This window comes from Etheostoma cragini, chromosome 11 (assembly GCF_013103735.1).
Source record: "Etheostoma cragini isolate CJK2018 chromosome 11, CSU_Ecrag_1.0, whole genome shotgun sequence".
In the NCBI taxonomy this organism is placed as follows: Eukaryota; Metazoa; Chordata; class Actinopteri; order Perciformes; family Percidae; genus Etheostoma; species Etheostoma cragini.
The window spans coordinates 28,312,272-28,334,735 of NC_048417.1; the positions used below are offsets into that span (position 1 = coordinate 28,312,272).

Consider the following 22,464-nt stretch of genomic DNA (forward strand, 5'->3'; position numbering starts at 1 on the left):
CTTGATGATGATAGAGTTTTACGTTCCACGACTTGTGTCCTGAACATTTCCCTGCACAAAAGGACACGCTGTTTTTTTTTCTTCAAGGGCAATCATGAGGAAGATGAATTAGACTTATGAATATCACCAGAGCTCAGTTCATTTAAAGGATACGAGGCATTTGATTCTACATGTATATAATGTAGGTCATAGACACATGTGGTTCAAATGTATGGATATATATCAAAAAAAGCTTACAACACGAAGGGATAAAGCCATGAGGGAAAAATAACTGCTTGTAATATTCTGGAAAAATCATTATATGACATATCATCATGCATGTCAGCAGGAAAGGACTTCAGCAGAGGCCTCGGAGTTCAGTGGTACGGGTGACACAGCAAGCTGATCTTTGGGTGCCTCTCCGCTGAATCAACATCTACTGCAGAAATCTTCAGAGTTACTGCGGGGGGGGGGGGGGGGGGGGGGGGGGGGGGGGGGGGGGGGGGGGGGGGGTTAGGGTAGTGACCCTGTTAAGGGTCACTACAGAGATAGACCTTTTTAAAACCTCTTTGAGACCTTTCAGCTTAACCAGAAGCAGGTCCGAGATCGCTAGTGCTAAACCCACCAGACTCCATTTAAAAAAGCTACACTTTTATTGTGTATAGAGCCAACATATTTCCATATGCAAATTGGTAAACTATGTCTTTATTTCAACCACAATTAGAGTTGTGATGGTTGGAGAAGTGGTAAAATGACCCAAAACGGCTTTTTATTGTTTTATTCGTTTCTCTCAACTTTGTATGAAGTGAGTTTTACGATGCTAAAATTAAAGTTATTTTACATGGCTTATGGTGGGTTTACCGAACGCAATTTTGACCTCCTTAGAAATCTTTTCCATAATGTTGTCAGATTTAGAATAATAATCTGAGCCTGTCAGCAGCAAAACAAGCACTTTTGTGAAAGTAAATACAGCCTCGACAATTGTCCCACTAACTTACATTCATAGCCTGTTTGGCTGCTGCCGACTGGAGCGGTCTTACTTAATGCTGGACCAATGAAGATTGTTGTCCCCATTAGTCACCTAGACACAAGAACAAAGGGAAACAGGGTCCAGGTTGAAGAAAAACAACGTTTACCCTCAAAGAATTGAATATGTGAAAAAGAGATGCATGATTTTTTCAGATTTCCCTTCAGCTATCCTAAAATATCGTGGTAGCATTTTCAGCAGTCCTCAAAGAAACAACTCTCTGGCCTCACAGGCTTCGAGTGCCCATAAGACAACTGAAGTGGAACTGACTAGAATTCAAAGTGCCAAAAGTTTGCTTTGTTCAATTAAATTAGACATCCTGATTATTTTGATAATCAAAACTTCTCTTGAAGAGGCTATCATGGATGTTTCCATCAGTGGGCTGTCCGTTGAGAGCATCTCTCTCCTTCTTCTTCCCACTCGTCTCATTTCTCCGGGTAGCTGTGTGGAATTGAGAGCCTTTGGAATGAAGACAGACACATCGGATGAGCCTGAGCCCGCTAGATTAAGAGTCCCTGGCCACAAAACAACATGACAAGACTTTGGGTCTTGATCAATCTTGATTGTACTTTAATCTTTTGAAGTTAATAAGCAGAACATTCTGAGATAGTCCACCGCAAAAAAAACTCCAGATATCATGTATACACGTGTTGATTTTAAAGGATGTAGAAACAACGATGTCGTCAGATAGAACCCTAAAAATCAAGTTCAACAAAAACGAGAAAAGTTGTAACTGAAGAGGAGGGAAATGAAATGGTGTGATGAAGTTTTGAGCCCCCTGGGGGAGTAAATCACGCTGGTGCTGACCTGTATATTAGCTCTTTATGCTGTGTTTACGACCGTAGACAAATCAGTTAGCCCGCGGGATATTTACACCCGGTCCCTGACAGCCGTTCTTAGCTTCAGTGGTGCTTAAGATCACTGCATGATGGTTAACCCTTCTCGCCCCACCCCGACTCACCCACACACACACACACACTCTCTCCCTGGGTCCAGTTATTTATGGTACGGGTGTACAGCCACCTTCCGTCCAATTAAACCTGAGTGCTGGCTTTGTGCAGCCCCCTGTTCATCATTTCCCTCACAGGGGGCTGTTGGAAGGAGGAGGAGGGAAGAGGCGGTGAATGTACTCTAACTTTCTCTCTGACCCGCTCTCTGGGGGTCTAGAGTCTGGTGGATTTCATCCTTCAACTATATTATTCCCATGACAGTGCAATTTGTAGAGTCTGAAGGCAAAGGGAATCTCAAGCCGCATTCTTCTCCTACAGCAGGTATCGATTGGGAGAGCAGTTCTCTCCCAGAGCAGGTTCTGCTTCCTCCTGGGGCGAGAGTGTTGGGTGAGCCTGTTAGGGTGAGCCTGTTGGGTGAGCCTGTTGGGTGAGCCTGTTAGGGTGAGCCTGTTGGGTGAGCCTGTTGGGTGAGCCTATTGGGTCCTAAATGGACAATACGTAGGTTTCTGTCTCTAGGCGTCTCTTAATTGAAACCCGGGATGTAAACACAGACTTTTGATGACGCTGCCGAGTTCTGTGGGATCATGGGAGTTGTTGTCTTGATTGTTAACCACCACTGCAGACGAGTTCATGTACTAAATTGAGTGGCCGAAGAAAAAACGCTGTTTAACTTGTATTGAGTATAATTCTGTGACATTGTACAGTTTACGGTTTCTCTCGAACGCATCATCTGGCGTTCGTCGTGTTTTGACGGAAGCTACATTAACTAGAGGGGTCAAAGGTCATATGACGCCACCGACTGGCCACCGAAACGACAGACTCCAGACATTTTGGAGCAACCATGCTGTTGTCTTTCCAAATACAAGTCAATGTTATTTTATCTATAGTATTATAGAGAGTTATCTCAGGGAACTTCACAGATCAGGTCCAGATCACACGCTATAAATCACACAAACCTCAGACAGACCCAGGAGGTTCCAGTCGCTCCGTCACACTCCTGTCAAGGTCCAGATGTCCAAAGGAATCTTAAAGCATCCTCACTGTAAAGGACAATGCTGGCATTAGTCTAAATGTCCGTACAGTCTGTACAATCCATGGAAAGACCAAATCCAACAATGCCTGAGTTCATCTTTCAATCCAATATAATGAGAACGTGGCTCTTTAAAACCAGATCACAACTGTACTGAAAGTCATGCATTATTTGGGTTTCTGGGCACTGGATTTTTACACATTTGAACCGTTTGTGTGACCATGGTGGAACATGTCGACCCCTCTCTCTTGCTTCTACTGGCAATGTATAAAAGCTGCTGATAACAAACAGATGGAGTAAATGACCCATGCAAAGACCTTCTGCTTTAATCCCATTGGTTTGGTTTCTGTACAGACAATTATATTACCAGATGTTTTTATCCTGTGCAGTACGGGTCTATTGGCTCTATTTGTACACCTCAGCTCATAAACACACAGAAAAATATTCTGTCGAAACCTGTCAAAATCAACGCTTTTTATCAACATTTTAACTTTTTCTTACAGTTTTTTGTCCCTTTTTTTCAATGTTACACTAACTTAATAAAATCTAAAATCCTTAATAAACCTCATTTATAGGAGATTCTACCTAATGTTTGAGTTAGAAAAGCAGAAATTAGGAATTAATTAGACTAAAATTAAAGGTATGGATTTTGATGGATAACACAGACTGGAATATGTCAACTTTTACTCAATACTATTTCAAATCCACTTTTCCAATGCCGTAAAATTTAAAATGACGCCCCAAAATGAATGAAAGTAAAGATTTGTGTGGAATCAATCATGTTATTTTTGGAAATGAAAAAGAACATTGATTTAGGACAACATGAGGGTTAAATGCATGAGCAAAAAATGTATAAAGTATGTAAATTCCCCATAAATACAGGCTTTTATATGCATTCAGATGTGAATTCAACGGATCAGAGACACAAGGCAAAAACAAACCAACTGAAGACCCCTTGGTAGGGCTAACGATTACCTTGTCATCTGCAAGTCCCTTCATCATTTGAAGTGTTAATTGTGCAGAATGTGTCAGATTGTAAGGAACTGGATTGTCACTCTGGGTAGCTCTGTACAGCATTGGACTTATTAATGTTTAGAGGAGCGTGTCAAACCTTAATATTCCCAGTACCCCGTTCTTTCTGCTTTCTCTTCACCGTGCGCCTTCCACCTCTGATTTCCCATCCCGAGACTCTCTCACTGTCTGGAGAACAATTGCCGTCTTGTGTGGAAGAGACAGGCGTTTTTTTTAAGGTGAACACAGCCAAGCCGGGCTTCAGACCATTAAAGTCAGCATGCTGTCTGCTTTATGCTTCAGGGACCGGAAATCCACATAAACAACGCAAGGCCTACCTCACCCTGATGGCCCGTTATGTACCTCACAAAATATATGAGCTACAATGAATACTCATAACGTCACCTACCAAGGGATATATATACGTGCTGGAGGAAGGATCACTTGGGACAAGAGTCTAAGGTTTGTCTTCCTAATCCCGGTGCAAGCAAACTGTCCCATCCACACCAGTGTCGGCGGGTCCATCCATCCTTCGTCATCCGCTTATCTGGGGTCCATGGCGTGGTGCAGCAGGTCCAGCGGGTGACCCATAAACATTCTTTCTCCCAACTCGTAAAATACAGACGCTTGGTCAGTGTCTCAAATATGATGCAAAAATCCCCCTTCCCTAGGACGGCTGGTTGGGGGGGTGGGGGGGGGACAACACAGGGCTTTCATCATGAATAAGAAACGCAACAAAAGGCACGTGACTTAGCGTCCGTACTTAACATGATGGGAGAGTGAGAATGTGTTGGACTGACACGCCATATAGGGCAGAGAACAATAAGAAATTACAAATATATCTATATTGATATACACAGTATATATTTATACATGTTGCGATACTGTGCAAGATAAAAACAAGGTGAAAAAAATCAACACAGCAAAGTAAATATATACTGTAATACTGTATTCAAAATACTGTATCGATACACAGGTGTCAAGTATTGATCTTTTATTATATATTATATATATGTTGGTCAGTTTGTCCCATTTTGCAGCAATAACATTGAAGTGATGTGATATACCAGAGAAATGTTTCTTTTTAGATAAAACAGATGGGGACATCATTTGAAATTAGGAAAAATTACAAGATGGGAAAAAAAGGGAATGTATCGCAGAATGTTACAATATGTTTAAAATCGCAATATTATCATATAATGGCACAAGTATCGCGATGATATCCCTTAAGGAGGCGTCTGGTGATTCCCCCCCATGACATATTTATCTATGTAAAACATGATGGCGATGGTGATGATGATGATGCACACAGGAGTTTGTCAAAGTCCGCAGGGTCAGACCAGTAAGGAAAACCCCACCCTCCAGTTCAACTTTTTAATGACAGTGAATGGACAGATGGCTCGTCCAATAGGCTTCCTGGCATCGCTGAGGTGAGAGGTCGTTTCCCTTCACGCAGCGAGCGGGATAATCAGAGGCGACCGCCTGCACATCGATCACAGTGACACGCTAAAGCCGAGCTGCAGGGCCCCGGGGGCCACGGCCCACATCGGGAGGACGCCTCATGTCAGAACCACGACCTGGACTCTGGAGGCTGCAGATGGATCTGTGTTTTCCCCGTCCTTTGACTCACTTGCTGCTTTTTTCCAGGCTTCGTCTTTCTCATGCCTTCTCTCTTTCAGTCTCCATTTTATTTTCGCGTCTCTGTGTGCCACAGAGAACAAATGGAAGTTTAAAAAATCCTCAAAATGTCCTCATATTCCCTGTTTACACCTGGACAATACTGTGTATTTTATACATTTAATGGATTCCTCTGTGTTATTTTCCATGTACAAAAATAGACTTAGAACCATTTGCTTATGGGGGAAAAAAAAATACAAAACAGGTACTTTTTTTTTTTTTTTTTTTCTGAATTTTTCTGAAAACACAAAAAAATGTAATTTTTGGGCGGGGGAGCGAGGCCAGATCCAGAATTTCTCAATGAGGGAGAAAGCATAGATGTGCTTCCAGCTCCTTTTTAGAGTTTAAAAAAAATGTGTGTAGGAAACAAAAAATAGAAATCATAGCAGAGTATATTAATATAATCAAAATTGTGTCTGGAGGGGGCCTTAAAGTTTATTTTCCTGTATAAGTTGAGTGGGTTCAGTTGTTTCACTATTTCTTTGTCGATGCAAGTGCTGAATCTGTGTGTGTGTGTGTGTGTGTGTGTGTGTGTGTGTGTGTGTATCAAGTCAGGACAGGCCATCTGACATCTCTCTAGGACACACACATTATCCATCAATCATATCTGGGAAATGAAATGTCTCTCTTTGCCGCTGTGGTTTAATTTGACACAGTAAGCAACACACACACACACACACACACGTATACACTCGTTTGACCTCAGTTTCATCACGCTACAATGCCATCTCCTCTCTCACCCTGCCTGCACTCTGTTTCCCACATTTATTCCCTCCATTTTCTCTCTCCCTCCCGCATTATACTCTCTGACAACATTCTCTCCATCCTGCTCTCTTTTCCTTCGTCTTTTTCTCCCTCCCTTCCGAATCTCTCTCTCTGTCTTTCTTCTCTCAGGCACCAAAGTCCCCTCACTTTTCACCCTTCTTTCTTATCTTCCCTTCCACTCATTCATCTTCTTTTCCTCTGCCTCACGTCTTCTTTACCTGTAATTCACTTCACATCTCTCCATCTCCTCTTTTCTTTCCCTCTTTCCAACTTTTTCCCTTATCTCTCCTCTCTTACCTTTCTTCATTTGTCTTTTCTTTTGTCCTTACACCTTTCATTTCCCTCCTCCCCTTTACTCAATTTTTTTCTCTAGTCTTTTTTCTTTTCATCTCATTTCCTTACCTATTTCTCCTCTACTCTCATTCTCTCTTCTTTCGCCTCTGCTTCTTCCCTTTCCTTTCCCCTTTCTCTTCCTTCCTCTCCTCTTTTTTATTTCCTTTCCTCATCCTTCATCTCCTCCACCTTCTTCACATCTATTTTTCTCTTCATTCCTCCTCTCCTCTCCATTTCAGTCAAATGAGCTGTCAGTGTCACAGATGATTGACGGGTCTAGGTGGACCAGACTCTTCCTCCGTCCTTGTCACTCAGACAGTGTGTTTGTGTGTCTGTTTGTATTTGTGTTTTTGTCTGTCTGTGTGTGTGTGTGTGTGTGTGTGTGTGTGTGCGTCAGCAGGGCGGTGGGTAATAGCACTGAGACAGCAGTCTCAGACTGAGAGGCGAGTATCGCCGCGGCGACAGCTGATGATTAGATTGCACAGACTCAATCAAGAAGCGGATGTTGTCCTCAGCGATGGAGGAAACGATTCGGCCTCTTGTGTATCTCCAAAAGAAAACTCGTTTTGGAACGAGCATGTAAAAGAGAGCCAATAATTAATTGAGGAAATAGAGATAGAGCGGTAGTGGCGGGGGAGGAAGCGCGGGGGGGGGGGGATTTCAACCAAATGTCACTGACAATTAATTTTCCATCGCACAAAGGCAGAAAATGAAAAGAGGCATAATCTGTTGAAGTCAATCAGATCCTAAATCCCCGTGACAAGCGCTATCTATGATTAAGTGGTGCGTCTTCCCGTCAACCATGAAAAAAAGTAGTTTTTTTTCTCTTTTTTCTGACATTTTTGTTACATGTTCAATGTTGTGGGTGCTTTTTTATGTTTTTTCCAAAGTTATTTGATATTTGTAATGTCGACATTTTCAGCTTATTTTGAAGGCTCATTTTTTAGTGATGAAAAAAACTGAAAATCATATCATCAATCAAACATGAGGGTTAACCTGAGCCATACCGACAAGAATGATAGCAATCATATCACATTAATATGTGGTTAGTACTATACAGCTGTTCAAACATAAGTAAATATACATCAATATTTATATATTTTTAAGATTTTCCGTTAAGAAAAACCTCCAATACTACCTAAAATGCTGGTATTGGTATCTGAAAGTACTGGAGTTTAATACTACGCAATTTACCCCCAAGAAAATCTACTTTAAAGTTGTTTACTCAGTTTTTTTTTATCCATTATGTAAAATTTAAAAAAAGTTCATTGTTTTTGCCAGACTTACAACAAAGATAGAAATCATATCACATCCACACAGGGATAATATACAGTTGTTAAAAAATAAGAAAATATATGACACTGGTTTTAATACGGGTACCCGGTCTCGGCCAAAGTTATCAGAATCATTATTGGAAAGCAAAACATTGTATTGAACCATCTGTACTTTTTTCATAAAAGATATGTCTTTAGTCTCTAGGGAGTGTCATTTTCCTAAAAAACGATTACTCACTGGTAAGCTATGCGGTACTTGTTGCAAGGTGTTTGCCCCAGATAAGTCACCACACCCATCGCTCCGCCAGAACACCCCCGGCCAACGCTGATGAATCGTCCATTGTGATTGTGCGTCATCAGTCTTGTAGATGACAAGCAAACTACATCGGCTCACAAGCTGGGATGCATTACAGAAGCCGATGGACCCGCCACTTGTTTTGCACACTCACACACATTCAACACGGTTTATGTCTAAACACACTCTTTTTTTGCCTCACACGACATGAGAAAGCGATTCGACGATGCTTCTTTATCTCCCATCTGGAGGCATTTAAACAATAAAACAGTTGAGCTGCAATGAGAGGAAACCTGTTCCAGTTCGAGTTCAGCTTTATTTACACTGCTTATCTCCCCTCTAGGATCAACACAGCCAGGCCCCGAGCTGCACTGTTTATTCAAATGGAGCGCAGAATAATACAGCTCCAGCCATCGAATCCAGAAGCCTGAAGTCATTTGTGTGTGTGTGTGTGTGTGTGTGTGTGTTGGGTGTTTCTAACAGCTGTATTGTACAAAACCCCAAATCCACAAGCTTGACGTTAAACGTCTCACCAGCCAAAGTGATATTGTACAAAAACGTATGCACGATAATTTATATGACATTTTGAGTTTAGCAGATTTGATTATATAGATATAGATCTGTTTATAGGTGAGAAACATTTTCCTCTCTGTTGCTTTTGTCTATTAAAAAGTATCTAATTTGAAAAGTACTTACAACACTGTAGCCTGTCCTCGCATGTTAACATTAGCATTGGTTGCTTTGATAAATTAGCTCACGGCTAGTTAGCTAGCTAATGATAGAAACACGCTCATTAAGTGTAATGAGTCTCGTTGTGGAGTGAAGACTAGGATCAAGGAAGGCATTTGTCGCAGTGAAACAGATCACCTCAGAATAATAACCAAGTGTAGCACATTTGAGAGGCCTCCGAATGAAATCCCTCAAACCTGGCACTCGTGAGTGAGTATTATGTTATGTGCCAGCAGAATCATGATTAAAATGCAAAATATGCTTAGAGGATATATTTGGCTTTATAATGACAGCTCATTGCTAAAAGAACTCATCCAATATTTCTTTTGTAATATATTTAATTTGGAGTAAAAACAATGAAATACAAGGCACAGCCATGTATATGGGGTCCCAATAATGCAGAAAATAACTCAGTTGTGGCATCTGTAGAGGTCTTCAGAGGTCTCATTGCTTCTAACGTTAGCTAGCTAGACTATCTGTCCAATCTGAGGACTATGATTACCTGGTCCTCAGATCTCTTCAGATTCAGCCTTCCTGAGGCTATTTAGCAGAGGCACCAGGAATCTGTCTGTTGCTTAGCGCCACCCATGACGATTGTGATTGGTATAAAGAAATGCCAACAAACCAGAGCAGGTTTTTCTCTTATCCTGGATTGCTGTGTGGACTAGCTTTCCTCCTCAACGCAGTGGAGGAAGGTGTGGCAATGCGAGACTACTTGCTTCCTAATGACCGAGACATGGCCTGGGCTATGAGTTGGATTTGGTCCAAATCCCATTGTTTAATGGCTTGTTGCAGATCTTTGATCTGTGTGTGAACAAAAAATCCCCAAGTGGATCCAAGTAGACTCTTTATCAAGTAGACTCTCTGTGGAATTTCATATTTACCACAGGAGACAGACATGATCCGTTTGGCATGTTCTTTCTCTATTGGCTTACCTGAATAGGTTGCACCTTGGCAACCTTAGACAGGTATTTACACTCACCACCCAATCAGGAGGTAGCATGCCCCAGCCAACCACCTTTGAGAATGGACATGAAGATTTTGGTTCAGGTCTAGAGTTCTTTAGATATGATTAACTGGATGGATACCAAAGCACCGGTAATGTACTTTTCTGTCACACAGCGACAAAGCTTCTCAATCTACACTAAACTACACATGTCTCATACAGGCCTCCCTGCAGCTTCACACACAGCACTTAGGAAGTCTCGTCCCAGCGTCAGAGGGCCAGGAGACAGGGGGTCAGCACGTGGAGTCAGATAAACTCCAGTCTCTAAAACCCTGGCTGTCAAAATGGCAAGCACTCTCTGTCCTCGTCAGTTCCAATCATAACAGAAAGTCAGGGAGAGGAGGAGCAACTGCAGAAATGGGGGGGGCTGGAATGGGAGGAGAGAGGTACAATAACAAATAAAAGCCATTTGAGTTGCATTGGCAAAAATATGTTGCAATATTGCTGACAGGAGTCAGACTAGAAAAACAAGACAACCATTGACATCAGATGACATGTATCATATTGTTCTCTCTGTCTCCCACCCTGAACTAATCATTAATAGTCTTAGCCCCACATTCTCTTGCAATGTGTGGAATCTTAGCGTCTTGGGGGTGCTGGCCGATATTGTGCAATATGTTATTTAATTATTTTATTTTATTAATTTATTTAACAGGGACAATGTGCATTACCATTGCTGTAAATGCACCATAATTAGCCAAAAGACTATTTTTCATCCGTTGTCCCTGGACTGATCTTATAATTGTGTACCTAAAAAACAACAACAATAAGAAGATTACAGTCAACAATACAAATAATTAAAGTAGTAAAACAGATAAACTGCAAACTGTGACTCTAATATGTTAGGAAGGAGACAAATCACTTTAATAAAACACGGAATTCACCCAGAGGGAGCGAACATCATTACATCATTTAGCCATGGCGTTCCACAAGGCTCAGGGCTTGGCCCAATTATATTCATTTGTAATGCTTTCTCAAGGCAATATTATTAAGAAACACTCAATTTTCGCTATTATGCGGATACCACCCAATTATACGTATCAATAAAGCCAGACAAAACAAAAAAAGCGGTTACATTTTTTTGATTATTAATAAGTGTTTTTCATTTAAAGATTTGACGGCATGCTTGTTAGTGTTCTCCACAATCCCAGACTTTTATATTGCATGCTTCTTTACATGGAAAGCAAAACAGGCTGTAATGGCATATGTCTCAACTGTCCCCGATCTGACTGTAACTCAAGGGATTCAATTCAATTTCTTCCAGTGAGGCAGAAAAATTAAACCAGCACTTCCACTTTTACCAGAGTATTTATACTTCTACTTGAGTACAGAAAGTGAGTTCTTTTGCCAGCTGTACCCACATTGGTTTGGATGAAGGATGGAGCATGATGCCACCACTGTACAGTACGTTTCATACTCCTCCAGAGAAAGGTCTGAGCCAAGTACCTGCTGGAATAATTTGCCTATCTGTGGAACTGATCACTCTCTGCAGGCTTATAAATACAGTCAGGAGTACTTTGCAGTAAGTTTGTGCCTTTAGGGCTTCTATCCAGGCTTATCAGGTGACAATTGATGCATGTTTTAATCTCATTACTGGCTCTCGACAATCTAATTAAATTTACCCTTTTCAAAGTCACGGATGTACACTAAATCGTTAAATTCAACCTCACTTAAATGAACAAACCAAACCAAAAATAAAAACCAACTGAGTGACAGTGAATAACAATGTAATGTGAGTGCTGTGGTATCACATCTGTAAGGATCTTCTATTCTGGGAATATGACATATGGTCTTTATGTGTGTGTGTGTGTGTGTGTGAAACGCCCTTATAGCTCCTGTCACAGAATGGTGGAGGTGAAGGGCGGAGATGGGGGGGGGGGGGTATACCGCTCCGAGTTCCTGGCACGACTCAGAACAGCTGTGGTGATGGCACTTTTACAACAGCACAGGTGATTTGTTTCTCTGTCTGTCTTTTACACCTTTCTTTCTCCCCATGCATTATCTCTCTCTCTCTCTTTCTTTCTTTTTAATTTTTTGTTGCATATGCTTAAAATGAAGTATGTCACAAAGAAGCCCCTATAAAGACCACTGCAAGACGATCACATGCATCAGTTTTAGAGTGATACTAGTGGATCATTGGAAGCACATAAACAGTTAACTTGATTTAAAGGAGAATTCCGGCTGATTCCAACATGTAGCTCTGTTTTTTTTTATTTGTAGTGCTGTGAGTAAAGAGACAAATGAAACCAATCGGTGTGGTCTACACCGTGTTATCCTCCTGCTAGAGTTAGCACCCAACAGGCTTAAACAGGGCAAGTTATAAACCTGTTTTTAGCCTCTAAACATCTGTCTAGTGTCTACCCATGTGCAGTGATTCCTTCTGAGTGATCACAGTGAATCTGGCTGCATTAGATGGGGAATCACTGCTCATGGGTAGACACTGGTAATGACATTTGGAACATTTTAAGAGGCTGGAAACACGTTTAAAGACCATTGTGATTGGTTTAAAGAGCACGTTTTTTTTCTCATATCCCAGAATGCACGTGTGGTGTAGCTAGTCCTTACTCCACAGCACTGTGCAGATAGGTCTTAGTACAGTAATACTAACTAAGGGTGGCTGACACAGCTATACAAAATTATGCGATAGAAAAGTGAGGAAGAAAAAAACTGAAGATCCATCCATCCATCTTCATCAGCTTATCCGGTATTGGGTCTCGGGGGCAGCAGCTCCAGTAGGGGACCCCAAACTTCCCTTTCCTGAGCCACATCAACCAGCTCCAACTGAGGGATCCAGAGGCGTTCCCAGACCAGGTTGGAGATATAATCTCTCCACCTAGTCCTGGGTCTTCTCCGAGGCCTCCTCCCAGCTGGACTTGCCTGGACCACCTCCCTAGGGAGGCCCCCAGGAGGCATCCTTACCAGATGCCCGAACCACCTCAACTGGCTCCTTTTGACGTGAAGGAGCAGCGGCTCTGCTCCGAGCTCCTCTCGGAGGACTGAGGGTATCACCCTTCTGTACCCTGGAACCTAACCTGTACCAAAAACTGAAGATTAAAGAATGAAATCCAAATATTAAGAACACTAAAGTGTCATCTCTTGTCTTTATTTTGCCTTCTTGTGGCACTGATACTGTGAGTCGTAAACTCTCTGTAAAATGTCCTCTCAGAACATGTGTGTGCAGATGGAGGATAGCGTTATGAATTAGCAGCACACTGGGTGCATTCTTGATTCATTGGCCTTGATCTGAAATGCATTAATTCATAGGTAAGGAGATTTCACACAGGGGCCCAACTCTGGGAAGAAAAACCAGAAAACCGCAGAAAACGTTGAAAAAACAGACAAAAATGTTGAAAAAAGTTTCCGAACCTTCGAAAAAAGCAAGAAAAACTTTAGATAATGCAGCAAAGACTTCCGAAAACAACCCTCTAAAACGGCAATTAAAATTTTGAAAAAATGTATCGTTGCATGCCCATAACTGGGCAACACAACGGCTATGGTATTTGACTATAAGATAATAATTCCTCATGGCAGCCTAATTGATTTCTCACGAACATGATCACATCATTTCCTATTTTTGTGTTTCCATAGTAGGCATAGTTTTCTGCAAAGGCACATCCAGCTGACCTTGTGTGCTCCGCTTCGCTACCCAACCACAGAGCCGTCTCGGGCCGAGAGCCATCAGTGTGTTGTTCAGCACGTTGGACATATTACGTGATGAAATGCATGTCATAATGTCTGGTGTACCAAAATGCTGATTGGGGTTGGAAATATTATGGGCCCATTTTCAGCGTGTAATGCAGTCGTGGCTGCTTGCCATTAAGAGCTCTTACTCACAAAAGAGTGCAGAGTTAAAAAATAAAATAAAATTACAGTGTGACAACTCTCTGAACACACACTCTCTGAGTTGTTCTGATCCACAATAGCACATTGCTGCTTTTACAGCTGTATAATAACCTCACTATTATGATATATATAAATATATATACTGTGACATTTAATTTTTGTATTTCAAACACAATAACAGTAACAGTAGACAAACCAAACTATTTAGAGCAGGGATCTTCAAGAGGGGGTCCGGGACCCCTAGGCTGTCCTCATAGTCAATGCAAGGGGGCCTCCAAAAACTATTTTAATATGAATCCTACATAGTATTAGCAAATATAAATCTGCTTCCTGGCCTATGGTAGTCTCTGAAGTAGCCATGCACAGTTCCACATATATGTTTAACATTGAAATATGATATAATCATGCTACCAATTATTAGGCTTTTAATAGCTTAGTATTCTATGCAACAATGTATGTATGAGTGATTTAGGCCACCCTATACATTATGTAGGCCCAGTTTAAAATGCTACATACATTTACATAATATATATATGTAGTAGGGGGTCCCTGCTCCAGCTCTCTTTAGTTAAGGGGTCCTTGGCTTAAACTTTCTTGAAGACCCCTGATTTAGAGCATACAACCAAAGCCAATATCAATTAGACACTTTTAAAGGCATGCAATGGACAATTTGTGTCTTCTCTGACGTGACGACACGAGAACGTGTTTTCCGCCTGCCTCTGTTGGCACGATAGATGCATTCGGGCGGAGCCCCGGTCCCGGGGATTCATCAAAGACCCATCATGGAGCCAGAAAAGACCCCACATAGTCGGCACTGCTTCCTCACTGTGTGGCCCATAGAGCATGCGCACAGAAGTCTTCCGCCAGCTGAGCCAGCTACTTCCCGTTTAGCGCTCCGCTAACTTGAAGGCGTTTTCAAGGATTTCAATGATTCAATGATGGCTCTTAGACACTCTCCAAATACTTTTGTTAGTCCCTTTGTGGGGGGTTGTGGCGCTCAAACAAGATCCATCCACTTTTTGAACAGTTGTTTTGCCATGTAAGTCTGTGGGGAAAAGGCTTTTTGGGCCAGAGGACATGACAACATGGTCCCCTGGATTTGGAATTCCACTGTTCCACATTGGTCAGAGTTGATTAGCTCTGTTCTGCTTGACTCATTCTCTCTCTATGCTTCTCGGTTGAATTGCGAACCTTTACACTCTCCTTATCCTCATGGAAAATCACTAAACCTCTCTTAATCTTGTTCTCCGCTTTATTCTGCATAGCAATCCTTCCCTTGGTGTCTCTGATCATTCTACAGTGCACTCTTCTTTTTTCTTTTCTGTTGCGAATGATGAATACAGATGTAGTTTGAGCACTTCCTTTTATGTGTAACATATCCAATTAAGAGGCCTCGTTTTGATATATATTAAGGCAAAACCCAGACTGGATAAAAAATGGCCGCACATAGACATAGCCCAAAACACGGCTACTGTGAGTAGCAACCAAACTCGTAAAATACGGACGTTTGGACAGAGGATTGTGTCCTGGGTGGGATGTTTCCTAAACCCAAACGTCGCTTCTTATTTTTACTATACACAACCTTCTTTTTTACCTGAACCCAACCGTCCCCTTCTTCTTTTCCTCTACATGCGATCTGTTGCTGATTTCAATTAACAACACTGGAGATGATCAGTGATCTGAACGGATTTAGTCTCTCTGACTTCTAAACGTCTACCGGCCACACAACATGTGTTCTGTATAGAATAAGTCTTTAAATCAGACAAATAGCAATTAAAATCCCTCTGATTCAAAAACAATAAAAAGTTTATATAAAACGTCATCATGTTCAGTTGATTGTGAACCAATCAGCTGTTAAATCAGCTGAGAAGCCGGCGTTTCCCAGCATGCTCTGGATCCGCATGGGTCCACCTGGATCTTGCAGTTGCTGTCTCAGACCTGCGGCCGCCTTGCTCTCGTGAGATTATCGTTGCCCACCTGTGCGTAGCGTCAGAGCGGATCAGAGGATCAAGTTGGACCCAAATCTACCCGGCATGCAACGGGCGCCGATCGCCGTTGATCGATTCTGCGCGGACCTGGCTCATCTCGAACAAGCCTGTTCTCTGTCTGGGCTCTTGGCCCACCTTCCTGAAATCCACAGTCTGCTCTGATTGGTCAGCTGGCCCCACTCCGTTGGGATTCACAAACCAAATTCAGAATAAGCCACTGGGTGGGCTGTGCTTGCTCAGGCAGCACCGACGGGCAGCGAATATGAAAAAACGGAGCACGTTCTCAATAAATGACATCACAGATGGAGGATGTGGGTGAGGCATTTCCAGGTAGCTGAGGAAAAAGTGCAGTCTTTGGGAGAGAAAGCTGAAATTGGAGTAAACAAAAGTAAAATGTGGGATGGGAAAATAACAACAATAGGTGCTCTTTAATTTTCCTCAAGTGACTGAAGATGTCTGAAAGCTGAGACGTTCTGTGCCTAGACATGTACAACCTGCTAATGAATTATCTATGACAGACACAGATTATTTAGTCTTGTTGTCGACCGTACAGAAGTTCTTGTTTCACCAGCAAATATCCATTTGCCATTTGATCAGCACTGCACTCCGTCAGAAAGGCCACCTCTCCATTGACAGACAGCAGTGACCTCTGGTTTAGGTGCCTGGGACTTAACTTCAGCCTACTAATGAATGCAAATGTGTCAGCCTATTAGCAAAAAGCCATTTCCAGTGCATGTGCCCCGTGCAAACACTCTCACTCTCTGCAATGTTTGCTCTCCTTCTGGATATCTAATGAAGAAGAGCTCAATCATACCTCCAGCATCTATGCAAGGTTGATCTCTGTGGTACCACTTCACACCCATCCCTACTTAGTTCAACTTTAGTTTCTAGTGATCTTGTACTTCCTGTTAACAAATAATGAAGTAAATGAGTAAATGGCAAAACTGCTTAGCGCCAGCCGTTCCATTGACTTCCTACCGGGGAGGGCAATGGTGACCAACTATGCATCACATGTACTGTATCACTATGTGCATTTATAAACTCATTGTTTTTAATACTACACTAAGATAATGATTAAGTAACAAGTGACAGCATTGCTTATAAAAAGAAACCCTAATCATTGTTCTCTTGTTTGTAACCCTCAAATAACTATTAACTAGAGTTGAACGAACTATAAATCCACCATGTATGATTGATGGTTATTATGAAGGGTTACCTCATCTTATAAGGCAGATCTATGCTTCTGCGTTAAATCGACATCGTAGGTACTGGTCTTGGAAGCCTAGAATTCCCCCCTACTCGATCTCATCTCTTGGATAGGGTTAACTTTTACTACTAGAGATTTTCTAACGTAGTCAAACAGCACAGGGGAGACACTTTGTTTCTCTCGCTATGTCTAGAGTCACTTGTCACTCTGAAGCTAAACTCTCTCGCTCAGTAACACACATGCTAGCCCTGCTATTCTTTAAAGAGATCAATGCACACAGTAATGCACAAGTATTACCTTCAGGCCACTTGCGTAGGATACGGCTCTGCGTAGAGCCTCCACAGACCCACAAATCCCCCTTAAGTCCAGGTGAACAAATTTAAACTGCAGCTCTGCTCTGTTGTGTCCTTTTTCTACACCCATGCTCTTCACCAGCCAATGCCCGACTTTCCCACCGCTCTCCCGGCATTGCTTTTCCTCACTCCAGATGTCAATCTTATAGCCATTTTCATTTCAAAATGAACCCCCTAAAAAAAGCTATCAACTCTGTGAGCATCCACTGAGAATGACGTGTCAAAGATAGATACCCTCGTGCCCTGTAATCAGTTGGCGGAGAGGGAATGAGATGGAAAGTGCCTTCGCTCTTTCGCTCTCTCTCTCTCCTTCCTCTCCCTGGTTGTCTCTCAGATCAGGCTGAAGGAGGCAGTGATAGATTGAGGTTGTCTTTCCTTAAGAGGGAGCGCTGGCTTTGCATATTACCCCTTTTTCTCCATCATTTTAATGAAAAGACCGGAGAGATACCTGGCCCGCAATGAATATCTACACCCCAGAGCGCTGTGATATCTTTATCAATAACCCAGCTTTCTTTTCGATTGGCCATAACTGTGTCTCATGTGGCTGCACATAGTAGCCTGCACACACGGTAGAAACATGCTAAGTGAAACCCCGTTGTCCTTAGGGCTGGAGTGAGATCTGCAGTTAGTGATTCATTGCTGGGATACTAGAGGAAGATAGCCGTGGCTGTTTATGGTCAAGGGCACTGGTATACAATATGGGTGGAATGACGTGAAGAAAGAAGTTACTATCTGTACATTAGCTGTAAACAGCGCCACTTCAAGTTCAAGGTGCGCTTTTGGTAAAGGGCATCACTTCCTGCAGCAGTTGCACAGACTTGAAAGTGATTGCGGACAAAAACAAGCTTTTAAATTTGATCGCTAATGAGGAAATTAGCCACCGGGTAAATATAAATTTGTTGTTGGTCAACTGTTAATGAACATCAGGCTGCAGGGAGTTCTGTGTCCATGGCAGATGACTTCGGTATATCAGATCACAAGTGTGGACGGCTACCTCTGGATAGAAATTAGTGTCTGAAAACTGTTGTGGGTCCAATCCCAGATTGCCAGAGTCCCTTAAACACCGCCTTTGTCTTTTCAGGCCTGAGGGAAAGTGGCTTTCCTCTCTTACCAGGTCGTTGTCTTTTGATTTTTCCATCCTCTCAATGAAACTCCAGAGCTTTACACAGCCAAGGCTGGGACAATGAGCGTGTGGCTTTTTACTGTCCTGCTCCCTTATTCTTTAGTGACATACTTCACACTTGAAACCCATTCCCCACGCTTGGTTTGCCACCCTACTCCGGTGCTCACACACTCTGAAAGTCTTTTATTTCATATTCGCCAAGGTCGGCCGTTTGTATAATCTGTAAAGCAGCTTTGTGGTTTCAGATTGAGTTTCATATTTCAGTACAAATGCCTTATTTTGAAGTGTCATACACTTGTATGTGTATGGTTAAAAAAAGAGGTTTGTATTAAAATGGAAGCTCAAGTATATAGCTTAAAGAGGGTGATTTTTCTTTGGTTTTTGTGAGGTTTTTATATCATTTTGTGGCTTCCAGTTGTGCTCCTTGTGTATTCACATCCAACTTCCAATCCAATTTACATTTTGGCCAAAGTGCAAAGGAGTCTGGTGGCTTTGAAGAGAGAGACATACTGCTGTGGACTGGGACGGGAGAAGAAGCGATTATAGCCACGTAAAAAAGGAGCGCCTAAACGTGTCTTTGTTGGGTCAGGTTGATGCTATCTTAAATGAATGAATTGTTTCATGGCTTTACCTTGCCGTCAGGCAGCCATTTCAGACAGGGAAGTCAAGAACTTCATTTACATTCCTAGTACAAGTTCACATTAATTATGAGTTGGTGTTAAAATACTACTAGTTGTAGCAATTAGTATTAGCATGAAAGTAGGAACTGCTGTCATTAAACATATTGAATAGCTAATGGTCTGTTGGTCTCTCATTTCTCCTCTAGTGCTCCTGCTGTACTGTCACTCAGCTCTGCACACACACACACACATTGAAGGTCCTGCAACCATTAATTATGCAAGCTAGGGATCTCACATGTATACTGAGGTATGGACCATGAACTAGAGCTTTACCTCATGACAGATGCTGGTTGCTGGTGCACGGGAGAGGAAATCATGGGAGGAGATAGGGAACGAGCACATGTGTTTCAGAGGGATGAGACACCCGTTCCTCTGAAGTGTCCCGTGAAATCCTTGGCTGTTTGGGTGGAGTTAGCAACTCCTTCAGCTGCAGGGATTGTCTTGTGTATCCTCGCCAATAGCTCCTCGATGGTCCCTCCTCGTGCCAGAAATAAGAGCTTTGAGAGGGCCTTCACGGAGGAGTGGCACCACGACTTCTGCTTCAGCCAAAGAGTCAGGAGTTCTCACATGAGCAACATGAGAAGCATCTCTTGTCACCACTCCAAGGTGAACTCCAGCACTCCTTGGATTTAGAGAAAACCATTCTTGTTTATAGCGATGTGTTCTAGCCTTCAACATTCAGCGGGGGGGTCATCAAAGAAACACTTTGAAAGTCCATTTCAGAAAAAGAACTTTGAACGTGTTTGAGATGATGACCCTGATAAAGGTCACTGTCAGTTTGAACAATGTGGTTTTAACAATGTGTTCTCGGTACTTTTAAGTGTTGCTGCTGCTTTCACCTTCGAGATTGCTCAATCGATCAATTTCAAGTCTGCCGACCCACTGTTTCAGTGCCACAACCCACCTTTGGATCCCGAAGCAGACTGTATCAGACCGAGTGGATATAGCGCTGTATTTATTTGCTTTATGATGATGTATTGTTGCGGTTATTCTGTAGAGCAGCGCTGCATTATTCACACCCTCGGCAGATGCCCTTGTCCCGGATCGACCTCTGCCTGCCTCTTCGGTCCCATAGGCTGCAACAGAGAACATGAAAATCTGTTTACAGTTAAGCATGCAGCATACAAACTATGTCAGGTTCATACAGTACAACACAAAGAGGAACTGTTTCTGGTAAATATGAATGAGCATGAGTGTCACACAGGCAAGCTTGCATAGAAACTTCAACAAATACACAGATTTAAATGAGTACACACAGATACAGATACAGACACTCACACACACATTCAGACTATAAATATATGCAAGCACAGACCGGCATGTCAAGAATGACTTGTGTGGTCAAAAGGAGAGTGGATATAAATGATAGGATGAATTAAGATACATGTAATTTTCCTAATCCACTTGACAGAGAATTGCCATTTTATCATGGAGGATGGGTTTGTACTGTATGTCCCAAGGCAAATTATTCCCAGGGGAAGGCCTGGACTGGACTAGTCTGGTGGCCTGGTCTTGACCCATGTGCACAGTCGGGAAGAACGACATGGGTAGTCACAGGCGGGACTTAATGGTGCTTTACAGACATATCTAACTAAGCTCTGTGTAGACTCGTTGATGAATAGATACAACTGTATAAGTGAAGCCAACACTGGACAATATCTAGGTTGGCCATTATTGGCTGGCTACAGAATACATGGCTGCATAAATCCCGACCCCTCCATGGTTGTGGACCGGACCTGGGCCAAACTAAGGGCCCTTTAACACTTGACTCCATTTTGTTTGAGTTTTCCCCCTCGGTCCGGTTCCTTTGGCCAGGTGAGAATGCGGCAATCACACTCGGTTGTGCACCAGAAGCGGACCAAACAAGCATTCCGAGACTTGCTTGAAGAGGTGGTCTCGGTACACTTCCAGTCCAATTCTGGAGGGGTTTGTTTGTTTGTGGTGAGAACTTGATCTCCGACAGCACCAGTTACACACTCCGCCAGGCTGAGATAATGTCTCCTGTAGTTAGGTATGCTTTGCAATCTGCGATGCGGCAGAACAGCAGACTGGGACCGCTTGCAGACCTTCTCTGACAGAAACAGACTGCGGTCACTCTGCTGGGGTCAAACCAAAGACCTAAAGCTGGAAGCGGGCGGAGCAGAGCCAAGTCGCTGTGACCAGAGCAGACGCTCGCCAAACAATGTCTGATTATTTTAATGATTTGAGCCAGTTTGACAATGGCGATAAAAAAATACACACTAGTCTAGAACACAGGACCTCGTTCCTCTATTTACCGTCTTGCTCCAGGCCCCCAGACACATCTGACCAATAAGAGGTGTGAGGAGTGCGTGATTTCTAACGACGCATTTTGGTACACTTGGGTATTTTTTTTTTTACAGTCTATGCTCAGAACACACAGGTCCACACACAGATCCCAGGGGAACGCCCTCGGGATCCACCAGGAGGAGCTTGGAAGTAATAATGAGCGCCATTAACGGATGGATGGAAGGATAGACAGATGGTATCAGTCAATAATGGTATAATAGTGTGCACTTTCTATCCCCTGCACTGTTCATTTCCATACCGCCCACCACCATCAGCACCACGGGGCAAAGGTACACAAACAGAGAAACAGAAGCGGGTCTGAATCGGCGCTGGCAGTCAAAACAAATGAGCGGGATGAATGCAGCAGCTGTTTTCTATTTCGCTAAATACCCCTTTTCATACAGGCGGTAAAAAAATAATAAAGCGACGCAATTAGTGAAGCACTCATTTAAAAAAAAAAAAAAAACTCTTTCTGTCTTTCTCTCTACGTCTCACTCGGCTAATTACGAGCAATCTGTAAAGAGAGACGGGGAGAAAAACACCGAGTGAGAACCTGTAAAGGGAGGTCAGGCGAGGTCGCTCCATCTGCAAGTGAAAGTAGTCGTTGTGAGGAAAGAGGCTGAGCAGCCACCCGGAGAGTGACCAGAACGGCTGCCGAACAAGGGAGGAATATGAAAAAAAGAAAAAAAGATAAATAAAACCAGAGGTAATTTGGATCCAGATAATCATTCTAACTGTCAATGGCTAATTTTGCGCTAACCCTTCGAGCCCTTTCTACTCGCTACATTAACGGGCGGTATTGTGAAGCAACCGGCTTTTAATGTGTTTAACAATGCATTAAATGACGTTGTTAAGTGGCTGAATTAGGCAGGAAAGCTTTTCCACCA

The 22,464-nt window shown here is 42.7% G+C and overlaps 1 long non-coding RNA gene across 1 annotated transcript; it reads right to left on the reverse strand.

Moving 5' to 3' along the window:
- Window positions 1–899: 899 nt before the first annotated feature.
- Window positions 900–7,221, reverse strand: LOC117953267. Its single transcript, XR_004658586.1, has 3 exons — window positions 7,210–7,221; window positions 6,962–6,964; window positions 900–1,116 (listed from the first exon to the last, which is right to left on the reverse strand). It is a non-coding gene; the product is annotated as an uncharacterized LOC117953267 (long non-coding RNA).
- Between the last annotated feature and the right edge of the window lie 15,243 nt (window positions 7,222–22,464).